This window comes from Schistocerca americana, chromosome 3, assembly GCF_021461395.2.
Source record: "Schistocerca americana isolate TAMUIC-IGC-003095 chromosome 3, iqSchAmer2.1, whole genome shotgun sequence".
In the NCBI taxonomy this organism is placed as follows: Eukaryota; Metazoa; Arthropoda; class Insecta; order Orthoptera; family Acrididae; genus Schistocerca; species Schistocerca americana.
Genome location: NC_060121.1, coordinates 923709086 through 923732720, shown reverse-complemented (window position 1 = coordinate 923732720; position 23635 = coordinate 923709086). Strand labels below are relative to the sequence as shown.

Sequence of the window (23635 nt, the reverse complement as noted above, 5' to 3'; positions counted from 1 at the left end):
TAATCGTTCTATATTATTGTGTGTGCTACGTGTTAAAATCATTTGTTAATGTTTATGCTGATTGTCCGATTTGCTTTATTAATTTGTCCCATTTGTAGGTTTATTCTTAGTCCTCAACCATCTTGCAGTTAGAATGAAACTGTGATTACAGCTAGCTACCTACACACTCATCAGAACGTAATGACAACGTATTATTTTAAGTCCAGCAGCTCACATAATATTATCGTTAGGTATATAGCGCAAAACATTATCGAGCAGCTACTACAGGTTATCGTTACTGTTTTAATACGATGAGTCACGCTTGAATGAATGTCATTCCTAACAAGGAAAGGACAAGTTAACTGAAACGAAGTGGTAGCATCACAGTGTGTGTGTGTGTGTGTGTGTGTGTGTGTGTGTGTGTGTGTGTGTGTGTGTGTGATACAGTGAAATAACAGTACGTATCGTTACTGTTACAGATTGGAGCACTCGCCAATGCAGACGAACTAAGCAGTCAGCTTTGCCTGTGATACAGCCAGAACAACACGGTAAGCTTCCAATGTAAGCTTTTTCTTCACATTCGGCTATCTGAAGGTCCACAAGTGACACTTCTGATTACAATTAACTCCTGTAGTTTAGTAGCGAGTGCTTGAGTTAGGCTGTAACACATCATATTGTCGTAGCCAGTTTTGCGACTGAAGTCACAAAAATATCATAATATGAAACTAGTTAAATGTATGTGAGTATTTCAAGACATATATCCTCGGTTGTCTTACTGAGATGGCCCTGAAGGGGATATGCATCACTACGAAAGAGATATTGTTTGTAAACCTTAAGGTGCATTTTAATTGCTATTTCTTTACCGCCAGGAAATATTCACCTCGTTAGTTGGTGTAACACTATGCAGTACGCTTTTACTTTCCATTATTTCGATTTCAACAGAGTCTCCAGCTACTCCAAATTGCCTGAATGTTACCATTATATCACGATGGATGCCATTGGATGAATGCACAGAAATAGAAACAAAACAAATTGAAGTTTCCTTCAACCAACGGCAGTCAGTGTTGCAAACTATCTAATACTTTTATTATGCAGATCCCACCTGAATAACGTGGAATTGATCCTATGTATTTGCTGAAATCGGTTGTTTCAATAAAATTTCCAGCGTAGCTGCGTAATGAAATATTTAGAAATTCCTGAAGTTCGTTGCTGTTAGTTCACGATTCGTCGTGAGAAAGAAAGGTACAGTGTCTGGTTAACTTTTCACCAGAAGCAGTGTCATGGTGACACATACGCTGGATAAGAAATGGCTGGCCCCGGTATGGGGTGGTGAATGCTATTGAACGGTCTCAGAGTACACACATGCCTGATAAATTGACGGTGAGAGAGACAGAGAGAGAGAGAGAGAGAGAGAGAGAGAGAGAGAAAGCTCTGGTAATGTGGTATTAGTCATCGTGGTGACACTAGACCACAGGATGAGCATGTCACTTCATCTGATCGCTGTCAGATCGTAGATACCTGAATCACGAGACATTCCATATCCGACATCCTGTGAACACTCGGTTTCATATGCTCCACAGTGCTTCGTACTCACTCCGACTGAGAAAAAACTGCCACCGCCAAAATTAGCAGGCAAGGACGGTTGATGATAGGGGTCCTGTATGTCGTATGAATGTTACAGTAACAACAAATTTAGGCTTACGATAAGGTTGCATTACGTCTCTGATATTTTTTAATATTTGTGTTCATTCTATGTTGAGACAACTGCTAAACAAACTAGAGTCTTAGGCCCATGACTTAACCAACGAAGTTATCTGATGACAACAATCTTTATTGATGATCATCTTGCAACCGACAGCAAGGACACTGTTCCATCCTTTCAAAGCACAGGACCCAGACCCACGCAAAACTGTAATAAACGACCAGAAAACAGAGCAAGTGACTGACTTCACCTGCTTGGTAAATAGCACCTCCTTCACAAACGAAAAAGCCGGCCGGAGTAGCCGAGCGATTCTAGGCGCTACAGTCTGGAACCGCGCGACAGCTACGGTCGCAGGTTCGAATCCTGTCTCGGGCATGGATGTGTGTGATATCCTTAGGTTTAAGTAGTTCTAAGTTCTAGGGGACTGATGACCTCAGAAGTTAAGTCCCATAGTGCTCAGAGCCATTTGAACCATTCTGAACAAACGAAAAAGATACAGAAAAAGTTTCAATTATTCAATTATATTAATGGGACCATATATAGGATCCTGAATGAAAAGGCGAGGAAAGAGTTCTTCAAAACAATGGCAATACTATCGATATGTATTTCTGCAGGCTTTCGTGGCCGTTGTCACTGAAGTTGAAATCTTCTGGGTTATAAAGCCTCGTCATATTTCCTCTAAAATGATCGACGTTTCGACCCCCCTGCTGGGATCTTCCTCATGATCTTCCGGTGTCCACTGCTGCTAGAACACCGTCAGAGACGAGTGTCGCGTCCTCTTACAAAGGGGAGTTTTCCCGCGTTCGTGCTGGAGAAGTCGTAGCATTGGTTAAAATTCTTATGGCTACCGTTGCTGGGCCATAGTCATAGGCTAATATTCCCGTACTGATGCAGAAGAATGGGCGTTGTTGGCTAAACCCATCTGGATACTATTGGTGGCCCGTTGCCACTGGATAGAAAGGCACTATTTCACAATTACTCTGGAGAAGGGTTATTGGTTGAAATTCCTCCTACTGCTATTGGTTGGCCGTCATCATTGGCTAGATTCGAAACGGACAGAGCAAGAGTGGAGGAATGTTTACCCAAAATATTATTGTCCGCCGAGGTGACTTGCAGCAGGTTGTTTATGTCACTCGCACACCGCGGCCGCATGTTCGCTTCCTTGATGGCGGGAAGCCACGATGCCGGAAGCCTATAGCCGTCCTCTCTACTGAAATTACATGCATTCTAGGAAGTTTCAACCGCTTCTATGATCTTTCTGCCATAAATGTTTGTTTTCCTAGCCAGCACACTACGTTATTAAAATCGAAGTCAGAGCCACATTTCTCATGATGCTCCGCTATTGCCGATTTTGCACTCTGTTTTAGCCGCATGTGCCGTTTGTGTTTCTTTATTGCGTTCTGTAACACTTCTTCCCGTTTCGCATAAATACACTTTGCCGCAGCCACATGTCACTTGATAGGCGCCTGCATTGTGGAGGCAATTGTGTGGCACCTACTTTCCGTCGAAAGAAATCTTTTATTTTGTTTTGACCAAAGGAAGATGTCTGAATATCATTTTTCTTTGGAGGTTTGCTTATGCGGTCTGTGGCCCCAGAAACGAACGGTAACCTAACGGAGTGAGAAGGCGGTTCCTCGTCATTCTTACTAGCGCTATTAATATTCCGCCAAAAAGCCCTGTCGATTGAATAACTATAATCGCCATTTGCCTTCAATGTCCTCTTTAAAAAATTCAACTCCGATTCCAAGTTGTCGTCATGGCTGATACGGAAGGCACTTGAAGAAAGAGTGTTTCTTGCTTCTGGGCTGAGTGGTGGTGCGAAGTGACATCTAAATACCTGTTAGTGTTAGTCGGCTTTCTGTACACTCTGTCACCTATTGTATTATCAGGTCATCTGTATACAGATAGTATCCACAGGAGTTTTAGCCAACAACGCCCCTTCTTCTGCATCAGTGCGGGAATATTAGCCTATGACTATGACCGAGCAATGGTAGCCATAAGAATTTTAACTAATACTACCACTTCTACAGCACGACTGCTGGAAAACTCCCATTTATAAGAGGACGCGACACTCGTCTCTGACATTGTTCCAGCAGCAGTGGACACCAGTAGATCCTGAGGAAGATTTTAGCAGAGGGGTCGAAACGTCGATCATTTTAGAGGAAATATGACTCGGCCTAATAACCCAGAAGATTTTAACTTCAATACTATCGATAGTTTATGAGAGCCGGCCTGTGTGACCGTGCGGTTCTAGGCGCTTCAGTCTGGAACCGTGTGACCGCTACGGTCGCAGGTTCGAATCCTGCCTCGGGCATGGATGTGTGTGACGTCCTTAGGTTAGTTAGGTTTACGTAGTTCTAAATTCTAGGGGACTGATGACCACAGATGCTAAGTCCCATAGTGCTCAGAGCCATTTGAACCAGTTTATGAGAGTGAGGTTTGGACGATAATATCTGAAAATAAACGAGGAGTACTAGCTGTGAAAATGAGTTCTTTAAAAACAGATGACTATAGACTACCGGGCATGATAAGGAGTACAACAGTCAGGCAAGAACTAAGGCTTAAAAACGTAAATGAACATACCAAGGCGTACAGAAATAAACTGAAAGATCACGTCACAAGAACGATTGAAAATGGAATACCCAAATGCGTATCACCTGAGAAGAGGAAGAAGAAGAAGAAGAAGAAGAAGAAGGGGAGGAAGGAAAAGAAGACAGTATGAGGCGGGATCGTCAATTATCGCGAGTTATAACAGCGGATAGGCTAGCTACAGTGCAGCAAACCGCTAGACAAACCAGTTCAGGACAAGGACAGTTGGTGAGTAATCACACCGTTACTTTCCAGAACTGCCCCACGCTATGTTGTTACAGAAGTAACCAAGTCAAGGGACTGCTCTGTTCTGTACGGTGGGGTATCCAGTTTTCTGTACGGTGAACACACTTGGCAAGCCAATAAACAGTGCGTGGCGGAGACTACTTCGAAGGAATGTTAGCTGCTTTTTTACTACTTCATCCACATATTGAGGGACTTACGCCTTTATGTGCGCCCTAATCTCATATTATTCTCATGACCCCTGCGCGACATATGCAATGGTGGCAGCAGAACTGTCGCAGTCTTACTGATATACCGGTTCTCTAACTTCGCCCAAGAAGATGTCCATCTAAGTTCTCCGACTTCTCTGACTTCTCTATGGGCTGTTCCCAACAGTTTCAACACGACAAATCTGTGTGTTCCCTGCCCTCTGCGGTTAAAGGCGCTGCAGTCTGGAACCGCAAGACCGCTACGGTCGCAGGTTCGAATCCTGCCTCGGGCATGGATGTTTGTGATGTCGTTAGGTTTACCTAGTTCTAAGTTCTAGGGGACTAATGACCTCAGCAGTTGAGTCCCATAGTGCTCAGAGCCATTTGAACCAGCCCTGCCCTCTCTATATTACGGATTTTGCTTGTTCATTTTTGGCTTTAGATTAAGGTCTACATATAATTAAACGATACGAGATTGTTCGCATATTCTCCACTAGTCATGTAATCGAATACTGTTTGCTTGTTATGAACATTATCTCTCTCTCTCTCTCTCTCTGACACACACACACACACACACACACACACACACACACACATGTAGGGTGGTCCATTGATAGTAACCGGGCCAAATATCTCACGAAATAAGCCTCAAACGAAAAAACTACAAAGAACGAAACTCGTCTAGCTTGAAGAGGGAAACCAGATGGCGCTATGGTTGGCCCGCTAGATGGCGCTGCCACAGTTCAAACGGTTATCAACTGCATTTTTTAAAATAGGTACCCCCATTTTTTATTACATATTCGTGTAGTACGTAAAGAAATATGAATGTTTTAGTTGGACCACGTTTTTCGCTTTGTGATAGATGGCGCTGTAATAGTCACAAACGTATAAGTACGTGGTATCACGTAACATTCCGCCAGTGCGGACGGTATTTACTTCGTGATACATTACCCGTGTTAAAATGGACCGTTTACCAATTTCGGAAAAGGTCGATATCGTGTTGATGTATGGCTATTGTGATCAAAGTGCCCAACAGGTGTGTGCTATGTGTGCTGCTCGGTATTTAATAAATTAAAGAAAATATTGCTATTGGCTGATTACATCACGTATGCTACGGTAGAAGATCCGCTGTCATCGGCTGGCGAGATCACGTGACGAGCTATTACTGGCTACAAAAGCGCACTGCAATCTTGATTTCCATGTTTCGGTAAGTAACATGCGGTGTTTGGTGGAATTTAAATTTACACTTTCGTAATACGAAAATACGCAGCGTACATGTTGCTGCACACCAAAGACCTTTCCACTTTTTTTTTTTTTTTTTTTTTTTTTTTTTTTTTTTTTTTTACTGAGTTTGGTTTTCTAAAGGTCCGGGAAGTTCTACGCCCATGTATAAAACCATAACCATTCAAAGGATTGGTAAGTTTTACAGTTCTGACGAAAATTATACGGTCACATAACACGGAAAAAGTGTATTTTCACCCGGCAGAAAGTGTAATTTTAACTGGGAAATCCGGGAATTTTTTTCTTGTCCGCGTATACACCCTGTAGAATATTGCTCAAGTGTGTGGGACCCGTACCAGATAGGACCAACAGGGAATATTGACTGTATACATAGAAGGGCAGCACGAATGGTTCCACGCTTGTCTAATCCGTGGAAGAGTGTCACAGAGATACTGAAGGAACTGAACAGGAAGTTTCTTGAAGATGACGTAAACTTTCCCGAGAACGTCTGTTTACAAAGTTTCAAGAACTGTCTTTAAATGATTATGCTATGGATATACTACAGCCCCTTACGTATCGCTCGTACAGGGATCGTGAGTATAAGATTAGAATAATTACTTCAAGCACAAAAGTATTCAGACAATCATTCTTCTCGCGCTCCATACGTGAAGGGAACAGGAAAAACCCTAACAAGCGATATAAGGGAATTTACCCTCTGCCATGCACCTCACGGTGGTTTGCAGAGTATAGACGTGGATGTAGATATGTCGATGATTAACGGGAGATCTCATTCATTAAAAATGTAAATTTTGGCCGCGTCTACATACATTTCCTTAACACTGTTCAACGACGACACTTTGCTACAGACAATATCATCGTCAGGAGCCACTCTAATGATGCTGGTTATCCTACGTCAGAAATCGTTAGGTATATTAGTGGTCCAACCACGAATACATATGGCAAACACGATACTCTCGTGGGGTTCCATCACCGAGATGGAGTCGGCGACATTGCTGTATAGGTGTCGCTAACCAATTTGCACGATTACAGACATACTTCCAATCAAGAGTCAAAAATGGTTCAAATGGCTCTGAGCACTATGGGACTGAACATCTGAGGTGATCAGCCCCCTAGAACTTAGAACTACACTCCTGGAAATTGAAATAAGAACACCGTGAATTCATTGTCCCAGGAAGGGGAAACTTTATTGACACATTCCTGGGGTCAGATACATCACATGATCACACTGACAGAACCACAGGCACATAGACACAGGCAACAGAGCATGCACAGTGTCGGCACTAGTACAGTGTATATCCACCTTTCGCAGCAATGCAGGCTGCTACTCTCCCATGGAGACGATCGTAGAGATGCTGGATGTAGTCCTGTGGAACGGCTTGCCATGCCATTTCCACCTGGCGCCTCAGTTGGACCAGCGTTCGTGCTGGACGTGCAGACCGCGTGAGACGACGCTTCATCCAGTCCCAAACATGCTCAATGGGGGACAGATCCGGAGATCTTGCTGGCCAGGGTAGTTGACTTACACCTTCTAGAGCACGTTGGGTGGCACGGGATACATGCGGACGTGCATTGTCCTGTTGGAACAGCAAGTTCCCTTGCCGGTCTAGGAATGGTAGAACGATGGGTTCGATGACGGTTTGGATGTACCGTGCACTATTCAGTGTCCCCTCGACGATCACCAGTGGTGTACGGCCAGTGTAGGAGATCGCTCCCCACACCATGATGCCGGGTGTTGGCTCTGCATGCCTCGGTCGTATGCAGTTCTGATTGTGGCACTTACCTGCACGGCGCCAAACACGCATACGACCATCATTGGCACCAAGGCAGAAGCGACTCTCATCGCTGAAGACGACACGTCTCCATTCGTCCCTCCATTCACGCCTGTCGCGACACCACTGGAGGCGGGCTCCACGATGTTGGGGCGTGAGCGGAAGACGGCCTAACGGTGTGCGGGACCGTAGCCCAGCTTCATGGAGACGGTTGCGAATGGTCCTCGCCGATACCCCAGGAGCAACAGTGTCCCTAATTTGCTGGGAAGTGGCGGTGCGCTCCCCTACGGCACTGCGTAGGATCCTACGGTCTTGGCGTGCATCCGTGCGTCGCTGCGGTCCGGTCCCAGGTCGACGGGCACGTGCACCTTCCGCCGACCACTGGCGACAACATCGATGTACTGTGGAGACCTCACGCCCCACGTGTTGAGCAATTCGGCGGTACGTCCACCCGGCCTCCCGCATGCCCACTATACGCCCTCGCTCAAAGTCCGTCAACTGCACATACGGTTCACGTCCACGCTGTCGCGGCATGCTACCAGTGTTAAAGACTGCGATGGAGCTCCGTATGCCACGGCAAACTGGCTGACACTGACGGCGGCGGTGCACAAATGCTGCGCAGCTAGCGCCATTCGACGGCCAACACCGCGGTTCCTGGTGTGTCCGCTGTGCCGTGCGTGTGATCATTGCTTGTACAGCCCACTCACAGTGTCCGGAGCAAGTATGGTGGGTCTGACACACCGGTGTCAATGTGTTCTTTTTTCCATTTCCAGAAGTGTACTTAAACCTAACTAACCTAAGAACACCACACACATCCATACGCGAGGCAGGATTCGAACCTGCTACCGTACCGTTGTACTCACCAATCACAGACAGTTATCAAATTATGAGAAGTTAAATTGAAAGGACTGGTACAAGTGAGACAGTAGCCTCAACACCGTAACGCTGGTCTTTGCTACGGAGTGCTCAGCCGGGATACGTAATAGCCTGATTACGTGGTGCCGTTACCGCAACTGCGTGTTCCACTAATTGACACTACGTAACACCAGGCACTTGTCAGTCCGCTGCAGTAACTTCTGCGGTCCATGGTCGTGAACGGAAGTGGAAATCTTAACTCAGATGCTATCCAGTGTACGCAGATACATACATCAGTTGAACAATCGCAAAACCAGGACTCGTCGGACAACAAGCCTCCATTTAGCTACTGTCGAGTTGCTATGTTATTTGACACATTGTAGACGTGCCTTTTTTAACAGACACACTGAGCAGTAGCTTCAGCAGAGTATCGGACTCACGGTGTCCACATTAATGCAGTTTTCTTCGCATTGTTCGATTGGGAACTGGTTGAGATGGATATGCCTTTACTGGCTGCACAGGTTCCTGTCGGATTTGAAATCGGTTGTCAGCGATAAGGGGTGATACTGAAATCCGGTAACAATCGGTTAAAAATTGTTTGCACCCGCTGTTCTTACACTTAGGCTAGGTCATTGCTATAACTACCGTTAGTGGTGCAATGTGGCGTGAACATCTAGCAGTAATTATACACCGTGTACAGCGCTCCGAAGCAACCAGTGTGCTCTTTTCAGGAGGCGACTATTTTATGAATGAACTGGTGGACACTTCGAGAACTCCATAAAAATGCTTGTGAACGATGCTGTAATACACCATAAGACACCAGAAAACGACGTACCACGAAGAAGTTATACGAATGGGACGAAAATCGGAATCTATGATGTACGTGTACGGACAAACAAATGATTAAAATTTCAGAAAAATTGGAAGATTTACAAAGATAAAGAGCTTCACAAATTGAGCAAGTCAGTACTGTGCTGGTCAACCTCTGGTATTGTGTCCGCCAGTTCGTCTAATATAGGGTGCCTAGGAAGCTGTGAGACGCCCTACTAAACCCGCAAGACAGGACAGGTAGTTTAAGTTGTGGAAAGGGCACGAAATAAATGATTGTCAGTTACACTCGAACATACAACCTTTTATTTGATGAAACATTACAAGGACCAAGAAAAATGAAAACAAAACACAGCTTTAGTTTTGGAACTTAATTAGCGGTTGAATGTACAGTACAATCTAATGCCCTAAGGGAAAGACCACTTTAATTTAAAAAAAGGCTGAAGGCCAATAACTGAAGGCTCAACCAAAATCAGAAATTTAAAAGGCAAAGCCTTATCTTAAAAGTGTTCTTAATTAGGCTGAAGGCGCAAAGAATCTGGCACTTTAAGAGCAAACAACTTAAATTCAAAATCGGCTGGAGGCCCAAACCATCTGACGCCTTAAGGGCAAAACAACCCAACGACCAACCAACGGTCGTCCCGCTCCAATCTCCCTCCGTCGGGCAGTTCATGTGTGTCGCCAGTGATCGGCGAGTACTGGCTGTCGGCGCCTCACCGGCGCTCCGTCCTCGACTTCACTGCTGCTGCGTCACGACTGCACTGCTGGCCCGTCTCCAACTGACTACCAGACGCACGACGACCCGGAAGTACTATCGGTCGCTCCAGAGATGGTACGACAGTGCACTTATCGATACGCGCTGCTGCTGCCGCTCACGGAGAAGTAAGACAGGAAATTAGTGGCGCTAGCAAATGGAACAAGAAAACGAGGCAGCAGTACCGTAATAGAAGATGACAAACAATAAACGGGATAAACGCAAGCCGTGCACGGCTCAAGCTGTTTTCTCGGATTGCTAGGCAACAATTCAAGCAAAACGTATTAATGGAGTATATTACAGTAAGTTAAATTAACAATACTTAACTTTGCGTATTCACAAAAGCGTGTCGCAAGCAAATGGCGACATGCAAATAATCATTGTCATTTGTTACATATAATTTGAATGCAAGCAAAACAATACAGTTCACAAGTCACTGCTGTAGCGTTTTTATGACGGGTCGTCTTTCACTCCGGTCGCGGCTAGGCGGCGCGGCACTTGCATTCTCTTCGCCTAGATGCCGCTCCTGTCTCGGTGTCGTCCTAGAGAGGGGTTCGTCAGCGTACTATTGGCTGACGTCGTCTCCCAGTCCTTTCTGCTCTTCTGCTCCTGATCGTCGTGCCGGCGCTTGTCACTACGCCGGAACATCTGGCCTTATGTAAGCAGTAATAAGGCTGGGCATTGATTGATATAGTTGTTGTATGTCCTCCTGAGAGATATCGTACCAAATTGTGCCCAACTGGCGCGACAGATCGTCAAAATCCCGAGTTGATTTGAGGCCCTGCCCATGATGCTCCAAAGCTTCTAAACTGGGGAGACATCCAGCGAGCTTACTGGCCAAGGTAGGTTTTGGCAGGCACTAAGATAAACGGTAGAAACGCTCGCCGTGTGCGAGCGGGCATTATCTTGCTGAAATATAAGTCGAGGATGGCTTACCATGAAGAGCAACAAAATGGGGCGTAGACTATCATCGACGCACCGCTCTGGTATAAGGTGCCGCGAATGACAACCAGAGTACGCTGCAGCGTCACACGTTCATCCACCGACCACCAAAGTTTACAGTTTTGCATTCTACTTCGATACGTCTTTTAATACCAATTTGTGACCAATTTGAATAACTCCTTCGTGGATCCTCGTTTTTCTTTTTCTTTTTTTCGCAAAGAGTATCTTCCGTGATCATGACGCCAAAAATGATATCGAAATCCAAGGAGACCCCCAGGAGGATCGATGGGTCACGCCGTGACAGTTGACCCATAACACAAACAAAGGTAACGCATTGCTTCTAAGTCATCGGAAAAACCCATTACTGTATTTTTTTATGCTTTCGTGGCTACATTCAAAATTTACCAGTTCAAACACAATTATGCATCACCTGTGTATACCACGTATTTCTCTTCCACCTACACTGAAGTGATTCAAAGTCGCTGGTCCTTTGAACAGTCTAAAAATATACGAGGACCTTCCGTAAGTAATGTAATACATTTATTTCTGAAAGCTAGTTGGTTTTATTCAGGATGCTAATACACCATACTATTCCCCATTCTTTTGGCTATAAACCATGTTTTTCAACAACTCCGTCCAATGGGACGCCAATTTACTGGGAGGGCCTTCATTCCCGCATTGTCATATTCTACTGGTCGACGTCGGAATCAATCAGTAACCTCCCGAGATTCCATCTACTGCTACCCGCGCAGTGAATCCTTCATTGGCTCTAACGGATGGAAGTCGGAAGGAGTGATGTCTGCGCTGTAGGGTGAATGACGAAGAACACTCTAGTGAAGTTTTGTGAGGTGCTCTTGGGTGAGCAGACTTGTGTGAGGCCTTGCGTTGTCATAAAGCGGAAATTCGTCTGTATTTTCGTGGGGTCGCACACGCTGAGTGAGAATGTCCGTACGTTAGTACAGTGCGTGATTCACAGGTCTGTGCGGCCAGCCGGCAAGCGGAAGATCGGACAGGTTTGCGCGACCTTATTGCGAAGGTGACAGGCTCCTCGCCCAACGATTCACCACGCTTTTGTTCACTGCCAGGTCGCCATAGACATTCTGCAAGCGCCTATGAATATCTGCGATGTTCTGGTTTTTCGCCAAAAGACACTCAGTAACAGCTCTCTGCTTGTAACACACCTCCGTTACAGATGCCATTTTGAAGGCTACATATAGCCCCGCTACCTATTGGAACTTCATGAAAGTGTATGAGATTAAGCGGGCATATTCCACCATGTCCCACAACAAATTCCGTTTGTTTCCAACCGAAACTGGCCGAGAGAAAAATGTGCTACTAAAAGAACGCAAAATCCCCAAGATTGGCAAAGTTTTACAGAAGTTCGAAATATGGCGCGTACTTCAATGCGAGATGCTTTTAATAATTTTCACAACGAAATTCTGTCTCGGAATCTGGCAGAAAACCCAAAGAGATTCTGGTCATACAAGAAGCACACCAGTGGCAAGACGCAATCAATACCTCCACTGCGCGATAACAACGGTGAAGTCACTGATGACAGTGCGACTAAAGCAGAGTTATTAAACACGGTTTTCCGAAACTCCTTCGCCAAAGAAGACTAAGTAAATCTTCCTGAATTCCAATCAAGAACTGCCAAGATGAGAAACATAGAAGTAGATATTCTCGGTGTAACAAAGCAGCTTAAATCACGTAATAAAGACAAGGCCTCCGGTCCAGATTGTATACCAGTCAGGTTCCTCTGAGTATGCTGATAAAATAGCGCCATATTTAGCAATTATATACAACCACTCGCTCACAGAAAGATACGTACCTAAAGTCACACCAATACCCAAAAAGGGAAGTAGGAGTCATCCGCTGAATTACAGGCCCATAGCACTAACGTCGATTTGCAGTAGGGTTTTAAACATATACTGTATTCGAACATTATGAAGTAAGTACCTCGAAGAAAACCAATTATTGACATATCGTCGCACGGATTCAGAAAATATCGTTCTTGTGAAACGCAACTAGCTCTTTATACTCATGAAGTAATAAGGGCTATCGACAGGGGATGTCAAATTGATTCCGTATTTTTAGATTTCCAGAAGGCTTTCGACACCGTTCCTCACAAGCGTCTTCTAATCAAACTGCGTGCCTACGGAGTATCGCCTCAGTTGTGCGACTGGATTAGTAATTTCCTGTCAGAAAGGTCACAGTTCGTATTAATAGGCGGAAAGTCATCGAGTAAAACAGAAGTAATATCCGTCGTTGCCCAAGGAAGTTTTATAGGCCCCCTATTGTTCCTGACCTATATTAACGACATAGGAGACAATCTGAGTAGCTGTCTTAGATTGTTTGCAGATGATGCTGTCATTTACCGTCTTGTAAAGTCATCAGATGATCAAAACGACTTGCAAAATGATTTAGATAAGAAATCTGAATGGTGCAAAAAGTGGCAATTGACCCTGAATAAAGAAATGTGCGAAGTTATTTACATGAGTACTAAAAGAAATCAGCTAAATTTCAATTACGCGGTAAGTCACACAAATCTGAGGGCTGTAAATTCAACTAAATACTTAGCGATTACAATTACAAATAACCCAAATTGGAACGATCACATAGATAATATTGTGGGTAGAGCAAACCAAAGACTGCGATTCATAGGCAGAACACTTAGAAGGTGCAACAGGGCTACTAGAGAGACTACTTACACCACGCTTGTCCGCCCTATTGTGGAGTATTGCTGTGCGGTGTGGGATCCGCATAAGGTGGGACTAACGGATGACATCGAAAAAGCACAAAGGGCAGCTCGTTTTGTATTATCGCGAAATAGGGGAGATAGTGTCACAGACATGATACGTGGATTGGAGTGGCAATTATTAAAACAAAGGCGTTTTTCGTTGCGACGGGACCTTCTGATGAAATTTCAATCACCAGTTTTCTCCTCCGATTGCGAAAACATTCTGTTGGCACCCACCTACAAAGGGAGAAATGATCATCACGATAAAATAAGAGAAATCAGGGCTCGCACGGAAAAATTTAAGTGCTCGTTTTTCCCGCGTGCCGTTCGAGAGTGGAACGGTAGACAGACAGCATGAAGGTGGTTCATTGAACCCTCTGCCAGGCACTTTATTGTGAATAGCGGAGTAATCACGTAGGTGTAGATGTAATTAAACGACCCTCATAAGCAGCCTTGCATATAGCTGTTTATATCGCAGGCATACTCAATTTGTTGAATGTCGGTAACCTAGTTACATGTACACCTAGATTTTATATTCTGCGAACCACCGACGAGGGCATGGCAAAGGAAGCGCATGCCAAAGATTATATGTGTACCTCCGTTCAGAAAGCAGTGTAAGGTGCAGTTTATGAATGACAGTTTCCTAGTCCATCGCGAAGGTATCGTCAGTGATTTCATCAGTCGTATCAGTATCGCTCGACTGTATCGGCCTGCATTTTCCCTCGATACTAAACTCACTGAAAAAGTTTGGGACTGATTAAAAAAGGTATTGCTAGCACGTTCTGACTCGCCATAGAAGTTAAGACGGGTGTACCTCAATAAAAGTTACTTACGTTTCCGTTAGATAATAGTAGATGTTATTTGCTCCGTTTTTGTGATCAATGAACTGGAAGAGACATTACTTGCCAACTAACATTTCAGTGCTGCGTAGAATGCGTTCGAACTTTTATTTGGCGGTTGTGTAAAGCTTGTCTTGTATACCGGTTTACGATGAAGACACGTGTGAGAGCTGAGGACATCCCAAGATATGTAGGCGAGGAGCTGTGGTGAGCTAAGCCGCCTGACAGCTCCCGTCACCTCTTACTGCCTTGTGTAAACACTCTGACGTCTGCCGCTGATTGACGCGTAACCGAAGTGCGCCCATGCGAGCCTCTTTGTGGTTTCGTCCGTTCAGCCGCATTAATCACCCGGCACAGAGCTACCGCATCTGGTACAGGGTAAGCCGCCTCGCTAAACACAGACCCGTTAATCATCCCGACACGAGCGAATCACTTGCCAGGCGCGACAGCGGCCGCGTGCAAATTTCTGAGACTCAAGACGCAGAGAGGAAGCGAAGCGGGCAGCCCTGGTGATGGATGGGGCTCGGACATATATCTGCCGCTCTCTAACTTTCACAACAGCTGTGGCAGGAGAATTACCTAACGCAAAGCGGACCGGCCGTAGTTACGACGGAAGAAATTGTACGCCAAGTGGTGGGCAATTCTCCCTCGTTCTGTCGATTAAGACCATCTAGAGGGAATTTCAAACGATAAGATGCAGTTGTGAGTGACAATTAACGCTTAACGCTATTGGTCTTGCCACCTGAGTAATGTTCCTGTACAATGAAAATTCCTCCAGGAAGGGGCACATGCGCTGCCGACAATTAGTGACGAGAGCTGGACAAAATTATACAGGATTTTTCAAGAGTAACACAACCTTATCGGAAAATTACGAGATTACGAAAGTTGTTGAAAGTGGTCTCTATTCTTCATTCACAAAACAGGGCAGTCATGTATATGACTCTCCCAAACATCTCCTTTTTCCGTGCAGGAGGTACTCGTGCATCTGATCAGAATTTGCCGTACGCCAAGTAAAGTGATATGTGCTCCATCTCTCCTCATCCCAAAATCGTTTTTTTCTAACTAGCATTTGCAAAAAAATGGTTCTAATGGCTCTGAGCGCTATGGGACTTAAATTCTGAGGTCATCAGTCCCCTAGAACTTAGAACTACTTAAACCTAACTAACCTAAGGACATCACACAAATCCATGCCCGAGGCAGGATTCCAACCTGCGACCGTAGCGGTCGCGCGGTTCCAGACTGTAGCGCCTAGAACCGCTCGGCCACCATGGCCGGCTAGCATTACACTGACAGAAGGCTGTACATTTCCCATAGTCTTACGGTAACTGCTAATGAACAGCAAGTATTATATACGGGTGTATTTTATAAACAAATTCGTAATGTCATGTGAGCACTACCAACAGATGTACCGTACTGGCTCGACCTGAATCGCGCAGGCTTCGTGTGACTCAAAGAAAATGAGCCTCGCTCTTCCAACTTCTGCATTGTTAGCACTTCCAACCGATCACTTTTGGACGCAGATGTCACAATTTCGGTCTTAAGGAACTTGTCGTACAGCTCTAAGATGGTGCACGTGGTCGTTGCACTTCACCATACTTTTCTGTGAAGGCATTCTGAGCCTCACCATACTGACTGTACGCGGTGGAAATGTAATGTGTACAGTAATTCTTCCCCAAACTGAACAATGATCATACCCGCAACAAAAAGCAAACATTCTTCCGTAAGGTTGCGTCACGTTTTAAAGACCATATTGAGAGGCACCCACATGCCTTGCTCATACTGTGGCATCAAGCAGTCAGGCCTGCAAGATGAGTGGTCTGCCAAGCGAGTGGACTCATTCTTATTTATCAAGTAACATGAACTCTAGTACTCACAATTAAGTTACAAGTTATTCTCCTGTTTGAATATTACGCAACGGAAACGGAAACGCACATCTGACTATTAGTAATTTACACAACTCTGACTGTTCACTATGCACTGGCAATACCACATTTTCTTTCTTATTTAACGGCTTTGATCAACACGTGGCCATCGCACTGAATATGAATGGCGCACACATTATAAATTCTGGATACCATGACAACATACAATTCGAAGGAAAAGGCCACCAATCTTTTTCTTTTCACTATCTTTTTTATTCCGATAAATTCTATAACCTAAACACACCATTACATTTTCTACAACAATTGCACATGAGAAACTCTGCCCAGTGGGCATGGCCTTACATTGGTGATTCTCTATCTTATGGTCTCGTAATTATCTAACACTACAGTGCACTTTCTGGATAGGATGGTGGATCTTTTGCTATATCTCACACTTCGACTCTCACACCCATCATCACGAAAATTTCCTCCAGACCGAGCGGTACAAAAGGAACATGCATAACCCACTGCCTCTGAACCTACCTTGATACTCTCCCATGCAAACCACACATACTTATATTGCATGAAATACATTACACTGGCAACATACAATATAACACCAAGAATAGTCACAACGTTATAATCACATCACTTTCAGCTTTCCCACTACAATTAATATTCATCCCAGTTTCACACGACACTGCCCCGCTTCGTACTACGAACTCTGGAGAATATATGCACGCCTTCCTGTGCAACGCAAGACAAGTGGCGTTGCTGGATAGACGGCTGACTCACCTTGCTTCTCTCTGAGTATTATAGTTTGAATCAAGCGTCACACGGAAATATAACACGCAAAGTAATATTAAGAACATATTCATCACACACGCGAGTCCTCAACAGATACCATGGACGAGTACTTCTCTTGATCCTTTGTCTCATACACAGATTGAGACTCACACAGTACTCACCAAGTGGAAGTACTCGTCTCTAATTTCAAGTCCTGCACACGCCATTTCTTAAATATTTCCAACTTATAGTACACACACTAGTAATTCAGCTTAACTTAAGCACTCGGAAGTATTTCAACTTATTGCTACACGTGGTTTCATTGTGACCGTTGGTCACTTCCGAAGATTACTACGATCCCATTAATATTAGCTGCCTGACATTTAATTCTCCCCACAAAAGCTCCTGAAATAGAGAAATTATTATTCCAAACTACTCTTAAGTATTTCACATGCATACCATGTCTCCACTCTTTTGTCTTTACGGAGCACACCTAAGACAGGTCTTACCAACACAAGATCCAGCGGCAGAGTGCCGAAAAACATGGCCGTTCTTTAGGTCAGCTCGCACCTCTGTCGAGGTGGGGGAGCACCTTGCTACCGTATTGGTCAGCCACATTTCAGGCGCTCAAAGCTCCGGTAAATCTAATCTCTTTGGTTCCACCAAAGGTGACCAAAGGACCGTCTCAAAGATGATCATGTATTCACATTCACTATCTGCGGTTAGCAGACGACCATACATTCATTCACTTTGCAGATCTCACCAAATTGGATGTAGGGATTTATTTTGTGGGAGTGCACATGTGATCAATTAAATAAATAATTTGTCATTCTTTCCTACACTGGTATCCAGCTTCGGTGTATTAAGTGAAATTGAGTTATTATTACAAAAAAATGTTGTTCTGACACGAATAACGAAGAATGTTGTACCTATTTTCAATGTTGGGCGGTAGTGTACCCTTTCAATATATAAACAACCAATTAAAATCTATTGCATTCACTACAGCCTGAATCCATGTGGGACTCTTGTATCTAAGTCCTGTGTCACTGGAAATCAGGACTTGTGCCGTTATTTACGAAGACACTTTTCAAATTGCTAGAAACATATAAGCATAATTGAACCGACAGTTTTCCAAAGCCGTCAGTTGACCTATTAAGCCTTCATGTTCAAAGTAACAATTGTGAAGAGACGATCATGGTCATCTACTACAGATTGTAGCAGTTTTATTTTCTCACTGTATGATTTATAGCCGAATACATGTCTTCTTCTAGTCTTGCACATACTTAAGATTTTAATAGCTGTATTTTCTTTCAGTGTATCTGCATAATTCTCTGAAACCGAAGATATGGTTGCAGAAATCATTGCAGGATCTCCTCTGCGCCCCCTCCCTCCCCAGTTGAATGAATACAGACTGGACTGTACACTTCCTCTAATGTTATATTTACGTTCAAAAGACCTGCGTTGGGAAACTGTGTAAACGTTCGAGGGAAATTCACAAAATATCAATTACATTTCAAAAATAAATAAATTAATAAATAAAAATAAAGAAAAGTAAAAGAAAAGAAGTCGAGCTTGGTCTTGAAACCTGGAGGCGGTATTAGTTTTTCCGCTTATATTCACATTTTTCTCAACGATACATAACTTGATCGAGATCTTCGTAGTAGGAGTCTACATTTTGGCTGTTCAAGAAACATTCTGTCTCAATAAAGACTCCATAGTCATTCTGTAAGTGATTGCCACAAAGAGGTTTTTTCACCCGAGGAGAAAGGAAGTCACTCGGTACACATCTCAAGAGAATATGGGTGGTGAGGCAAAATTTGGCAGCCCAAGGAAGCAGAGTTTGTGACTGTGTTGTGTGCGATCTGGAGCGTTTTCGTAGAGCAAAAATACAGACTTCGACAGCTTTCAGCGACGTTTAGTCTAAACAGCCTCCCGTAATCTCGACAGGACATTCTGGAAAACGGTAGTATGACGGTTTGCCCCTCAAGAGCATTATTTGTTAGCACCACAACATGGCACAGTCCCAAAAACAAAACCACTCGGTGGCACATTACCTGATGGTGTTCGGGTCTTGGCCTTTTTGGGCGGTGTTGAATCCACATATTTCCACTGCTTAATCTGCTGCTTTGTGTCGGGGCTGTAATTGCGCACCCAGCACTCTTGCATGACGATTAGGCGGCTAACGAAGTCATCCTCTTTGGTCTGACACAGCCGAAGCATTTCCGCTGCTGCCTCAGTTTTGTGGGATTTTTCAGTGGGAGCAGTCGCAGAAACCACCAAGTGGCGACCTTTGTCATCTTCTAAATACCGTGCAAGACGTTTAAAACTGATCCGCGACTTATCGTCACTTTTCCTATCATCACCTCGATTGTGCTATTCCAGCTTTTGGGCACCAGGCACCCACTTCTCTTGTGATTCCCATTTCTTCACAAAGCAATCTACACTATGCGATCAAATGTATCCGGACACCTGGCTGAAAAAGACTTTGAAGTTCGTGGCGCCCTCAATCGGTAATGCTGGAATTCAACATGGTGTTGGCCCACCCTTAGCCTTGATGACAGCTTCCACTCTTGCAGACATACGTTCTATCAGGTGCTGGAAGATTTCTTGTGGAATGGCAGCCCATTCTTCACTGAGTGCTGCAGTGAGGAAAGGTATCGATGTCGGTCGGTGGGGCCTCACAAGAAGTCGGCGTTCCAAAACATCCCAAAGTTGTTCTATAGCATTCGGGTCAGGACTCTGTGCAGGCTAATTACAGGGGTGTTATTGTCGTGTAACCACTACGCCACAAATGGTTCAAATGGTTCTGAGCACTATGGGACTCAACTTCTGAGGTCATTAGTCCCCTAGAACATAGAACTACTTAAACCTAACTAACCTAAGGACATCACACACATCCATGCCCGAGGCAGGATTCGAACCTGCCACCGTAGCGGCCTCGCGGTTCCAGACTGCAGTGCCTAGAACCGCACGGCCACACTACGCCACAGGCCGTGTATTATGGACAGGTGCTAGATCGTGTTGAAAGATGTAACCACCATCCCCGAATTGCTCTTAGACAGTGGGATGCAAGAAGATGCTTAAAACATCAGTGTAGGCCTGTGCTGTTATAGTGCCACGCAAAAGAATAAGGGGTGCAAGCCCCTCCATGAAAAACACGACCACACCATAACACCACCGCCTCCGAATTTTGCTCCTGGCACAACACACACTGGCAGATGACGTTCACCGGCATCGCCATAGCCACAGCCTGCCATCGGATCGCCACTGTGTGTACCGTGATATGTCACTCCACAGAGCGTTTTTCCACCGCTCAAGCGTCCAATGTTTACGCTCCTTACACCAAGCGACGAGTCGTTTGGCATTTACCGACGTGATATGTGGCTTTTGAGCAGCGATCGACCATGAAATACATGTTTTCTCACCTCCCGCCTAACTGTCGTAGTATTTGCAGTGGATCCTGATGAAGTGTGGAATTCCTGTGCGATGGACTGAATAGATGTCTGCCTATTACACATTGGACCTTCTTCAACAGTCGACAGTCTCTGTTAGTCAACAGACGAGGTCGGCCTGTACGCTTTTGTGCTGAATGTGTCCCTTCATGTTTCTACGACAGTATTACATCGGAAACAGTGGACCTAGGGATTTTTAAGACTGTGGGAATGACACAAGTGACACTCAATCACCTGACCACGTTCGAAGTCCCTGAGTTCCATGGAGCGCCCCATTCTGCTCTCTCACGTTATGTAATGGCTACTGAGGTCGCTGATATGGAGTACCTGGCAGTGGGTGACAACACAATGCACCTAATATGAAAAACGTATGTTTTTGGGGGTGTCCGGATACTTTGATCACATTGCCGTACTGCAAGCGACTGTATCACCATTGTTGCCGTACCCTGCACCAAGTTACCATGGATTGTTGCACCGTTGTTCCCCTTGAAAAGCAGCAAACTAACTGCTGCGTGGAACTCCACTGCATCGGTAGTTTGCACCATTTTGACTCCTGTAACAACTTGGTACAGTATTGTGACACTGCCTTTTCAAAGTGTACCAGGACTGCAGGCATGAAAACAAACAAAAAATTAGTTTCAACTGAAATATCACCCCAGACTCAAACAACTGGACCATATCCTTCCTCGAGGCTTTGGTTACCTGTCATCATGACCTGAATGAGGGACATACTACCCAAGATCCTTCCCACCACACCTCAAGCTGTGTTCCGTCACGCACCCAAACTCCACAACATCCTAGTTCATCTCATCTCTATGCCACTTTCAATCCGAATCCCTTGTCAAAGTGATTGTATCCCTGTGGAAGAACGAGGTGCAAGATCTCCCAAATCCACTCACCAAAACTTCCTATTTCGGTCCTGTCACAGGCTTATCCTACCCCATCAATGGCTGGACCACCTGTGAAGCAGCCATCTCATGTACTAGCTTTCATGCAATAATTGCACAGTCTTTTATGTTGGTATGACTACCAACCAGGTATCCAACAGGGTCAATGCCCACTGCCAAACTGTGGTCAAGATCAAAGTAGACCACCCTAGGGTAAAACACGCATCTGAACGTAACACACTTGATTTCAATGGTTGCTTCACAACCTGGGTCATCTTGATCATTCCCTCCATCGTCATCTTTTCTGAACTTCACAGATGGGAGTTACCTTTACAACTTATTCGCCACTCCTAAAATTATACCGGCCTCAACCTGTAACCTACAGTCCCAACACTCTCCAACCAACAGTTTCCGCACACTCTGTCCTATCACCTCATACCTGTTAACGTCCCCTCACCCTCGTTCTGTGCCGCTCTCTGCCAATGCATCCGCCCATCTCTCCCCATCCTTGCTCCTCTCCTTTCCCGGTCCTCCCCTCCTCCCCTCCTCCCCTCCCCCCCCCCCCCCCCCCGCCGCCACCGCACCACGCTACCTCTCATCCTTCAGACACTGCAGCTACCAGATTCGTCATGCCTCCATGTAGTACCTGCACGCTCCACCAGCCAGCACTCTTCTCCCCACCCATCCGTACCTAGTTAACCCACCTCTTTCCCCGCCGCACTCCAGACTGTTACCTTAGTTCAATAAGGCAGCTGCATTCCAGTTTGAGCTGCGAGAGAGGGCGGTCATCTGTGCGTGACGTCTGCTTTCTTGTATGAATGTGTATGTTTCCTTTCTGGAGAACGGTTTGGCCGAACGCTAGATGTTTAGCAGTCTTTTCGTTGTGCCTGTCGCCAACTCAAGGTGTCATTTTTACAGTGAGAAACAATCTATCCTTTTCCTTATATTGTTAGAAAGTTAATTTTCCAACTGTAGTTTTTCGATGTGATAATTACTACTTTACGACCATTCCTAGTAGATTTTTCGCTGTCTGTACATGTTCCCATTTCGCTGTGGATATAGTTCAGTACTTGTTGAGTCAATGAAGAATCTTGTCTCTGTTCATTTGCTTTACATAGTTTTTGCATTAGCAGTACTATCAGATATGCTGTAGTCCTATGGAATGTCTTGACACTCCGAATGTTTCTTTCTTCCAAATGCGGAGTAGTTCATAGTTCTCGAATTTTGAAGGGATTACAGTGCACTGACGCCACTGAAGACGAAGCCATTACCGCGGAGCGTCAGCCCGTGCGCAGGTGAGTAGGCGTGCACTTTGCCTCGTGCTGCCACTCTGCCGCCCACTCAGGGTGTCGCACCCCCAAACAAGGGCGGCGCGCCAAGCCGTGCCGTATCTCGGCTTCTCCGGTAATTGGCGCCCACTGGAGGAGTATCCGGGGCGGCCACCCCCACCCCGCAGCTAATTAACAGAACGGCCTGGCCTGGCCTAGGCCAGCCCGGTCTGCCTCCGACGCTTCCAGAATTACTCCCCGACTGCTCTGGGCGACCTGCCAGCTGCCCTCGCCACGTGAGAGTCAGACACCCGATATTGTTTGGAGTGGCCCCAGGCTACGACAGAAATGGACCGTCAGTCAGGATCACTCCCATCCAACCGACCTGCGGTGTTCTTCCATTCTTATCCATTTTTTTTTTAATCTCCAGTTTCTTCTTTCTACACTTAGCAAACACATACAGGGTGGTCCATTGATAGTGATAGGGTCAAATATCTCACGAAATAAGCATCAAACGAAAAAACTACAAACAACGTAACTCGTCTAGCTTTAAGGGGGAATCCAGATGGCCCTATGGTTGGCCCGCTAGATGGCGCTTCCATAGGTCAAACGGATATCGACTGCGTTTTTTAAAACAGGAACCCCCCATTTTTTTATTACATATTCGTGTAGTACGTAGAGAAATATGAATGTTTTAGTTGGACCACTTTTTT

The 23635-nt window shown here is 45.2% G+C and overlaps 1 long non-coding RNA gene across 1 annotated transcript in view; it reads left to right on the top strand.

Moving 5' to 3' along the window:
- Positions 1-457: 457 nt before the first annotated feature.
- LOC124607505 overlaps positions 458-23635 on the top strand; it is a 171397-nt gene continuing 148219 nt past the window's right edge. Inside the window, exon 1 of the long non-coding RNA XR_006978839.1 lies at positions 458-527. This is a non-coding gene — a long non-coding RNA (uncharacterized LOC124607505). The remainder of the gene's footprint in view (positions 528-23635) is intronic.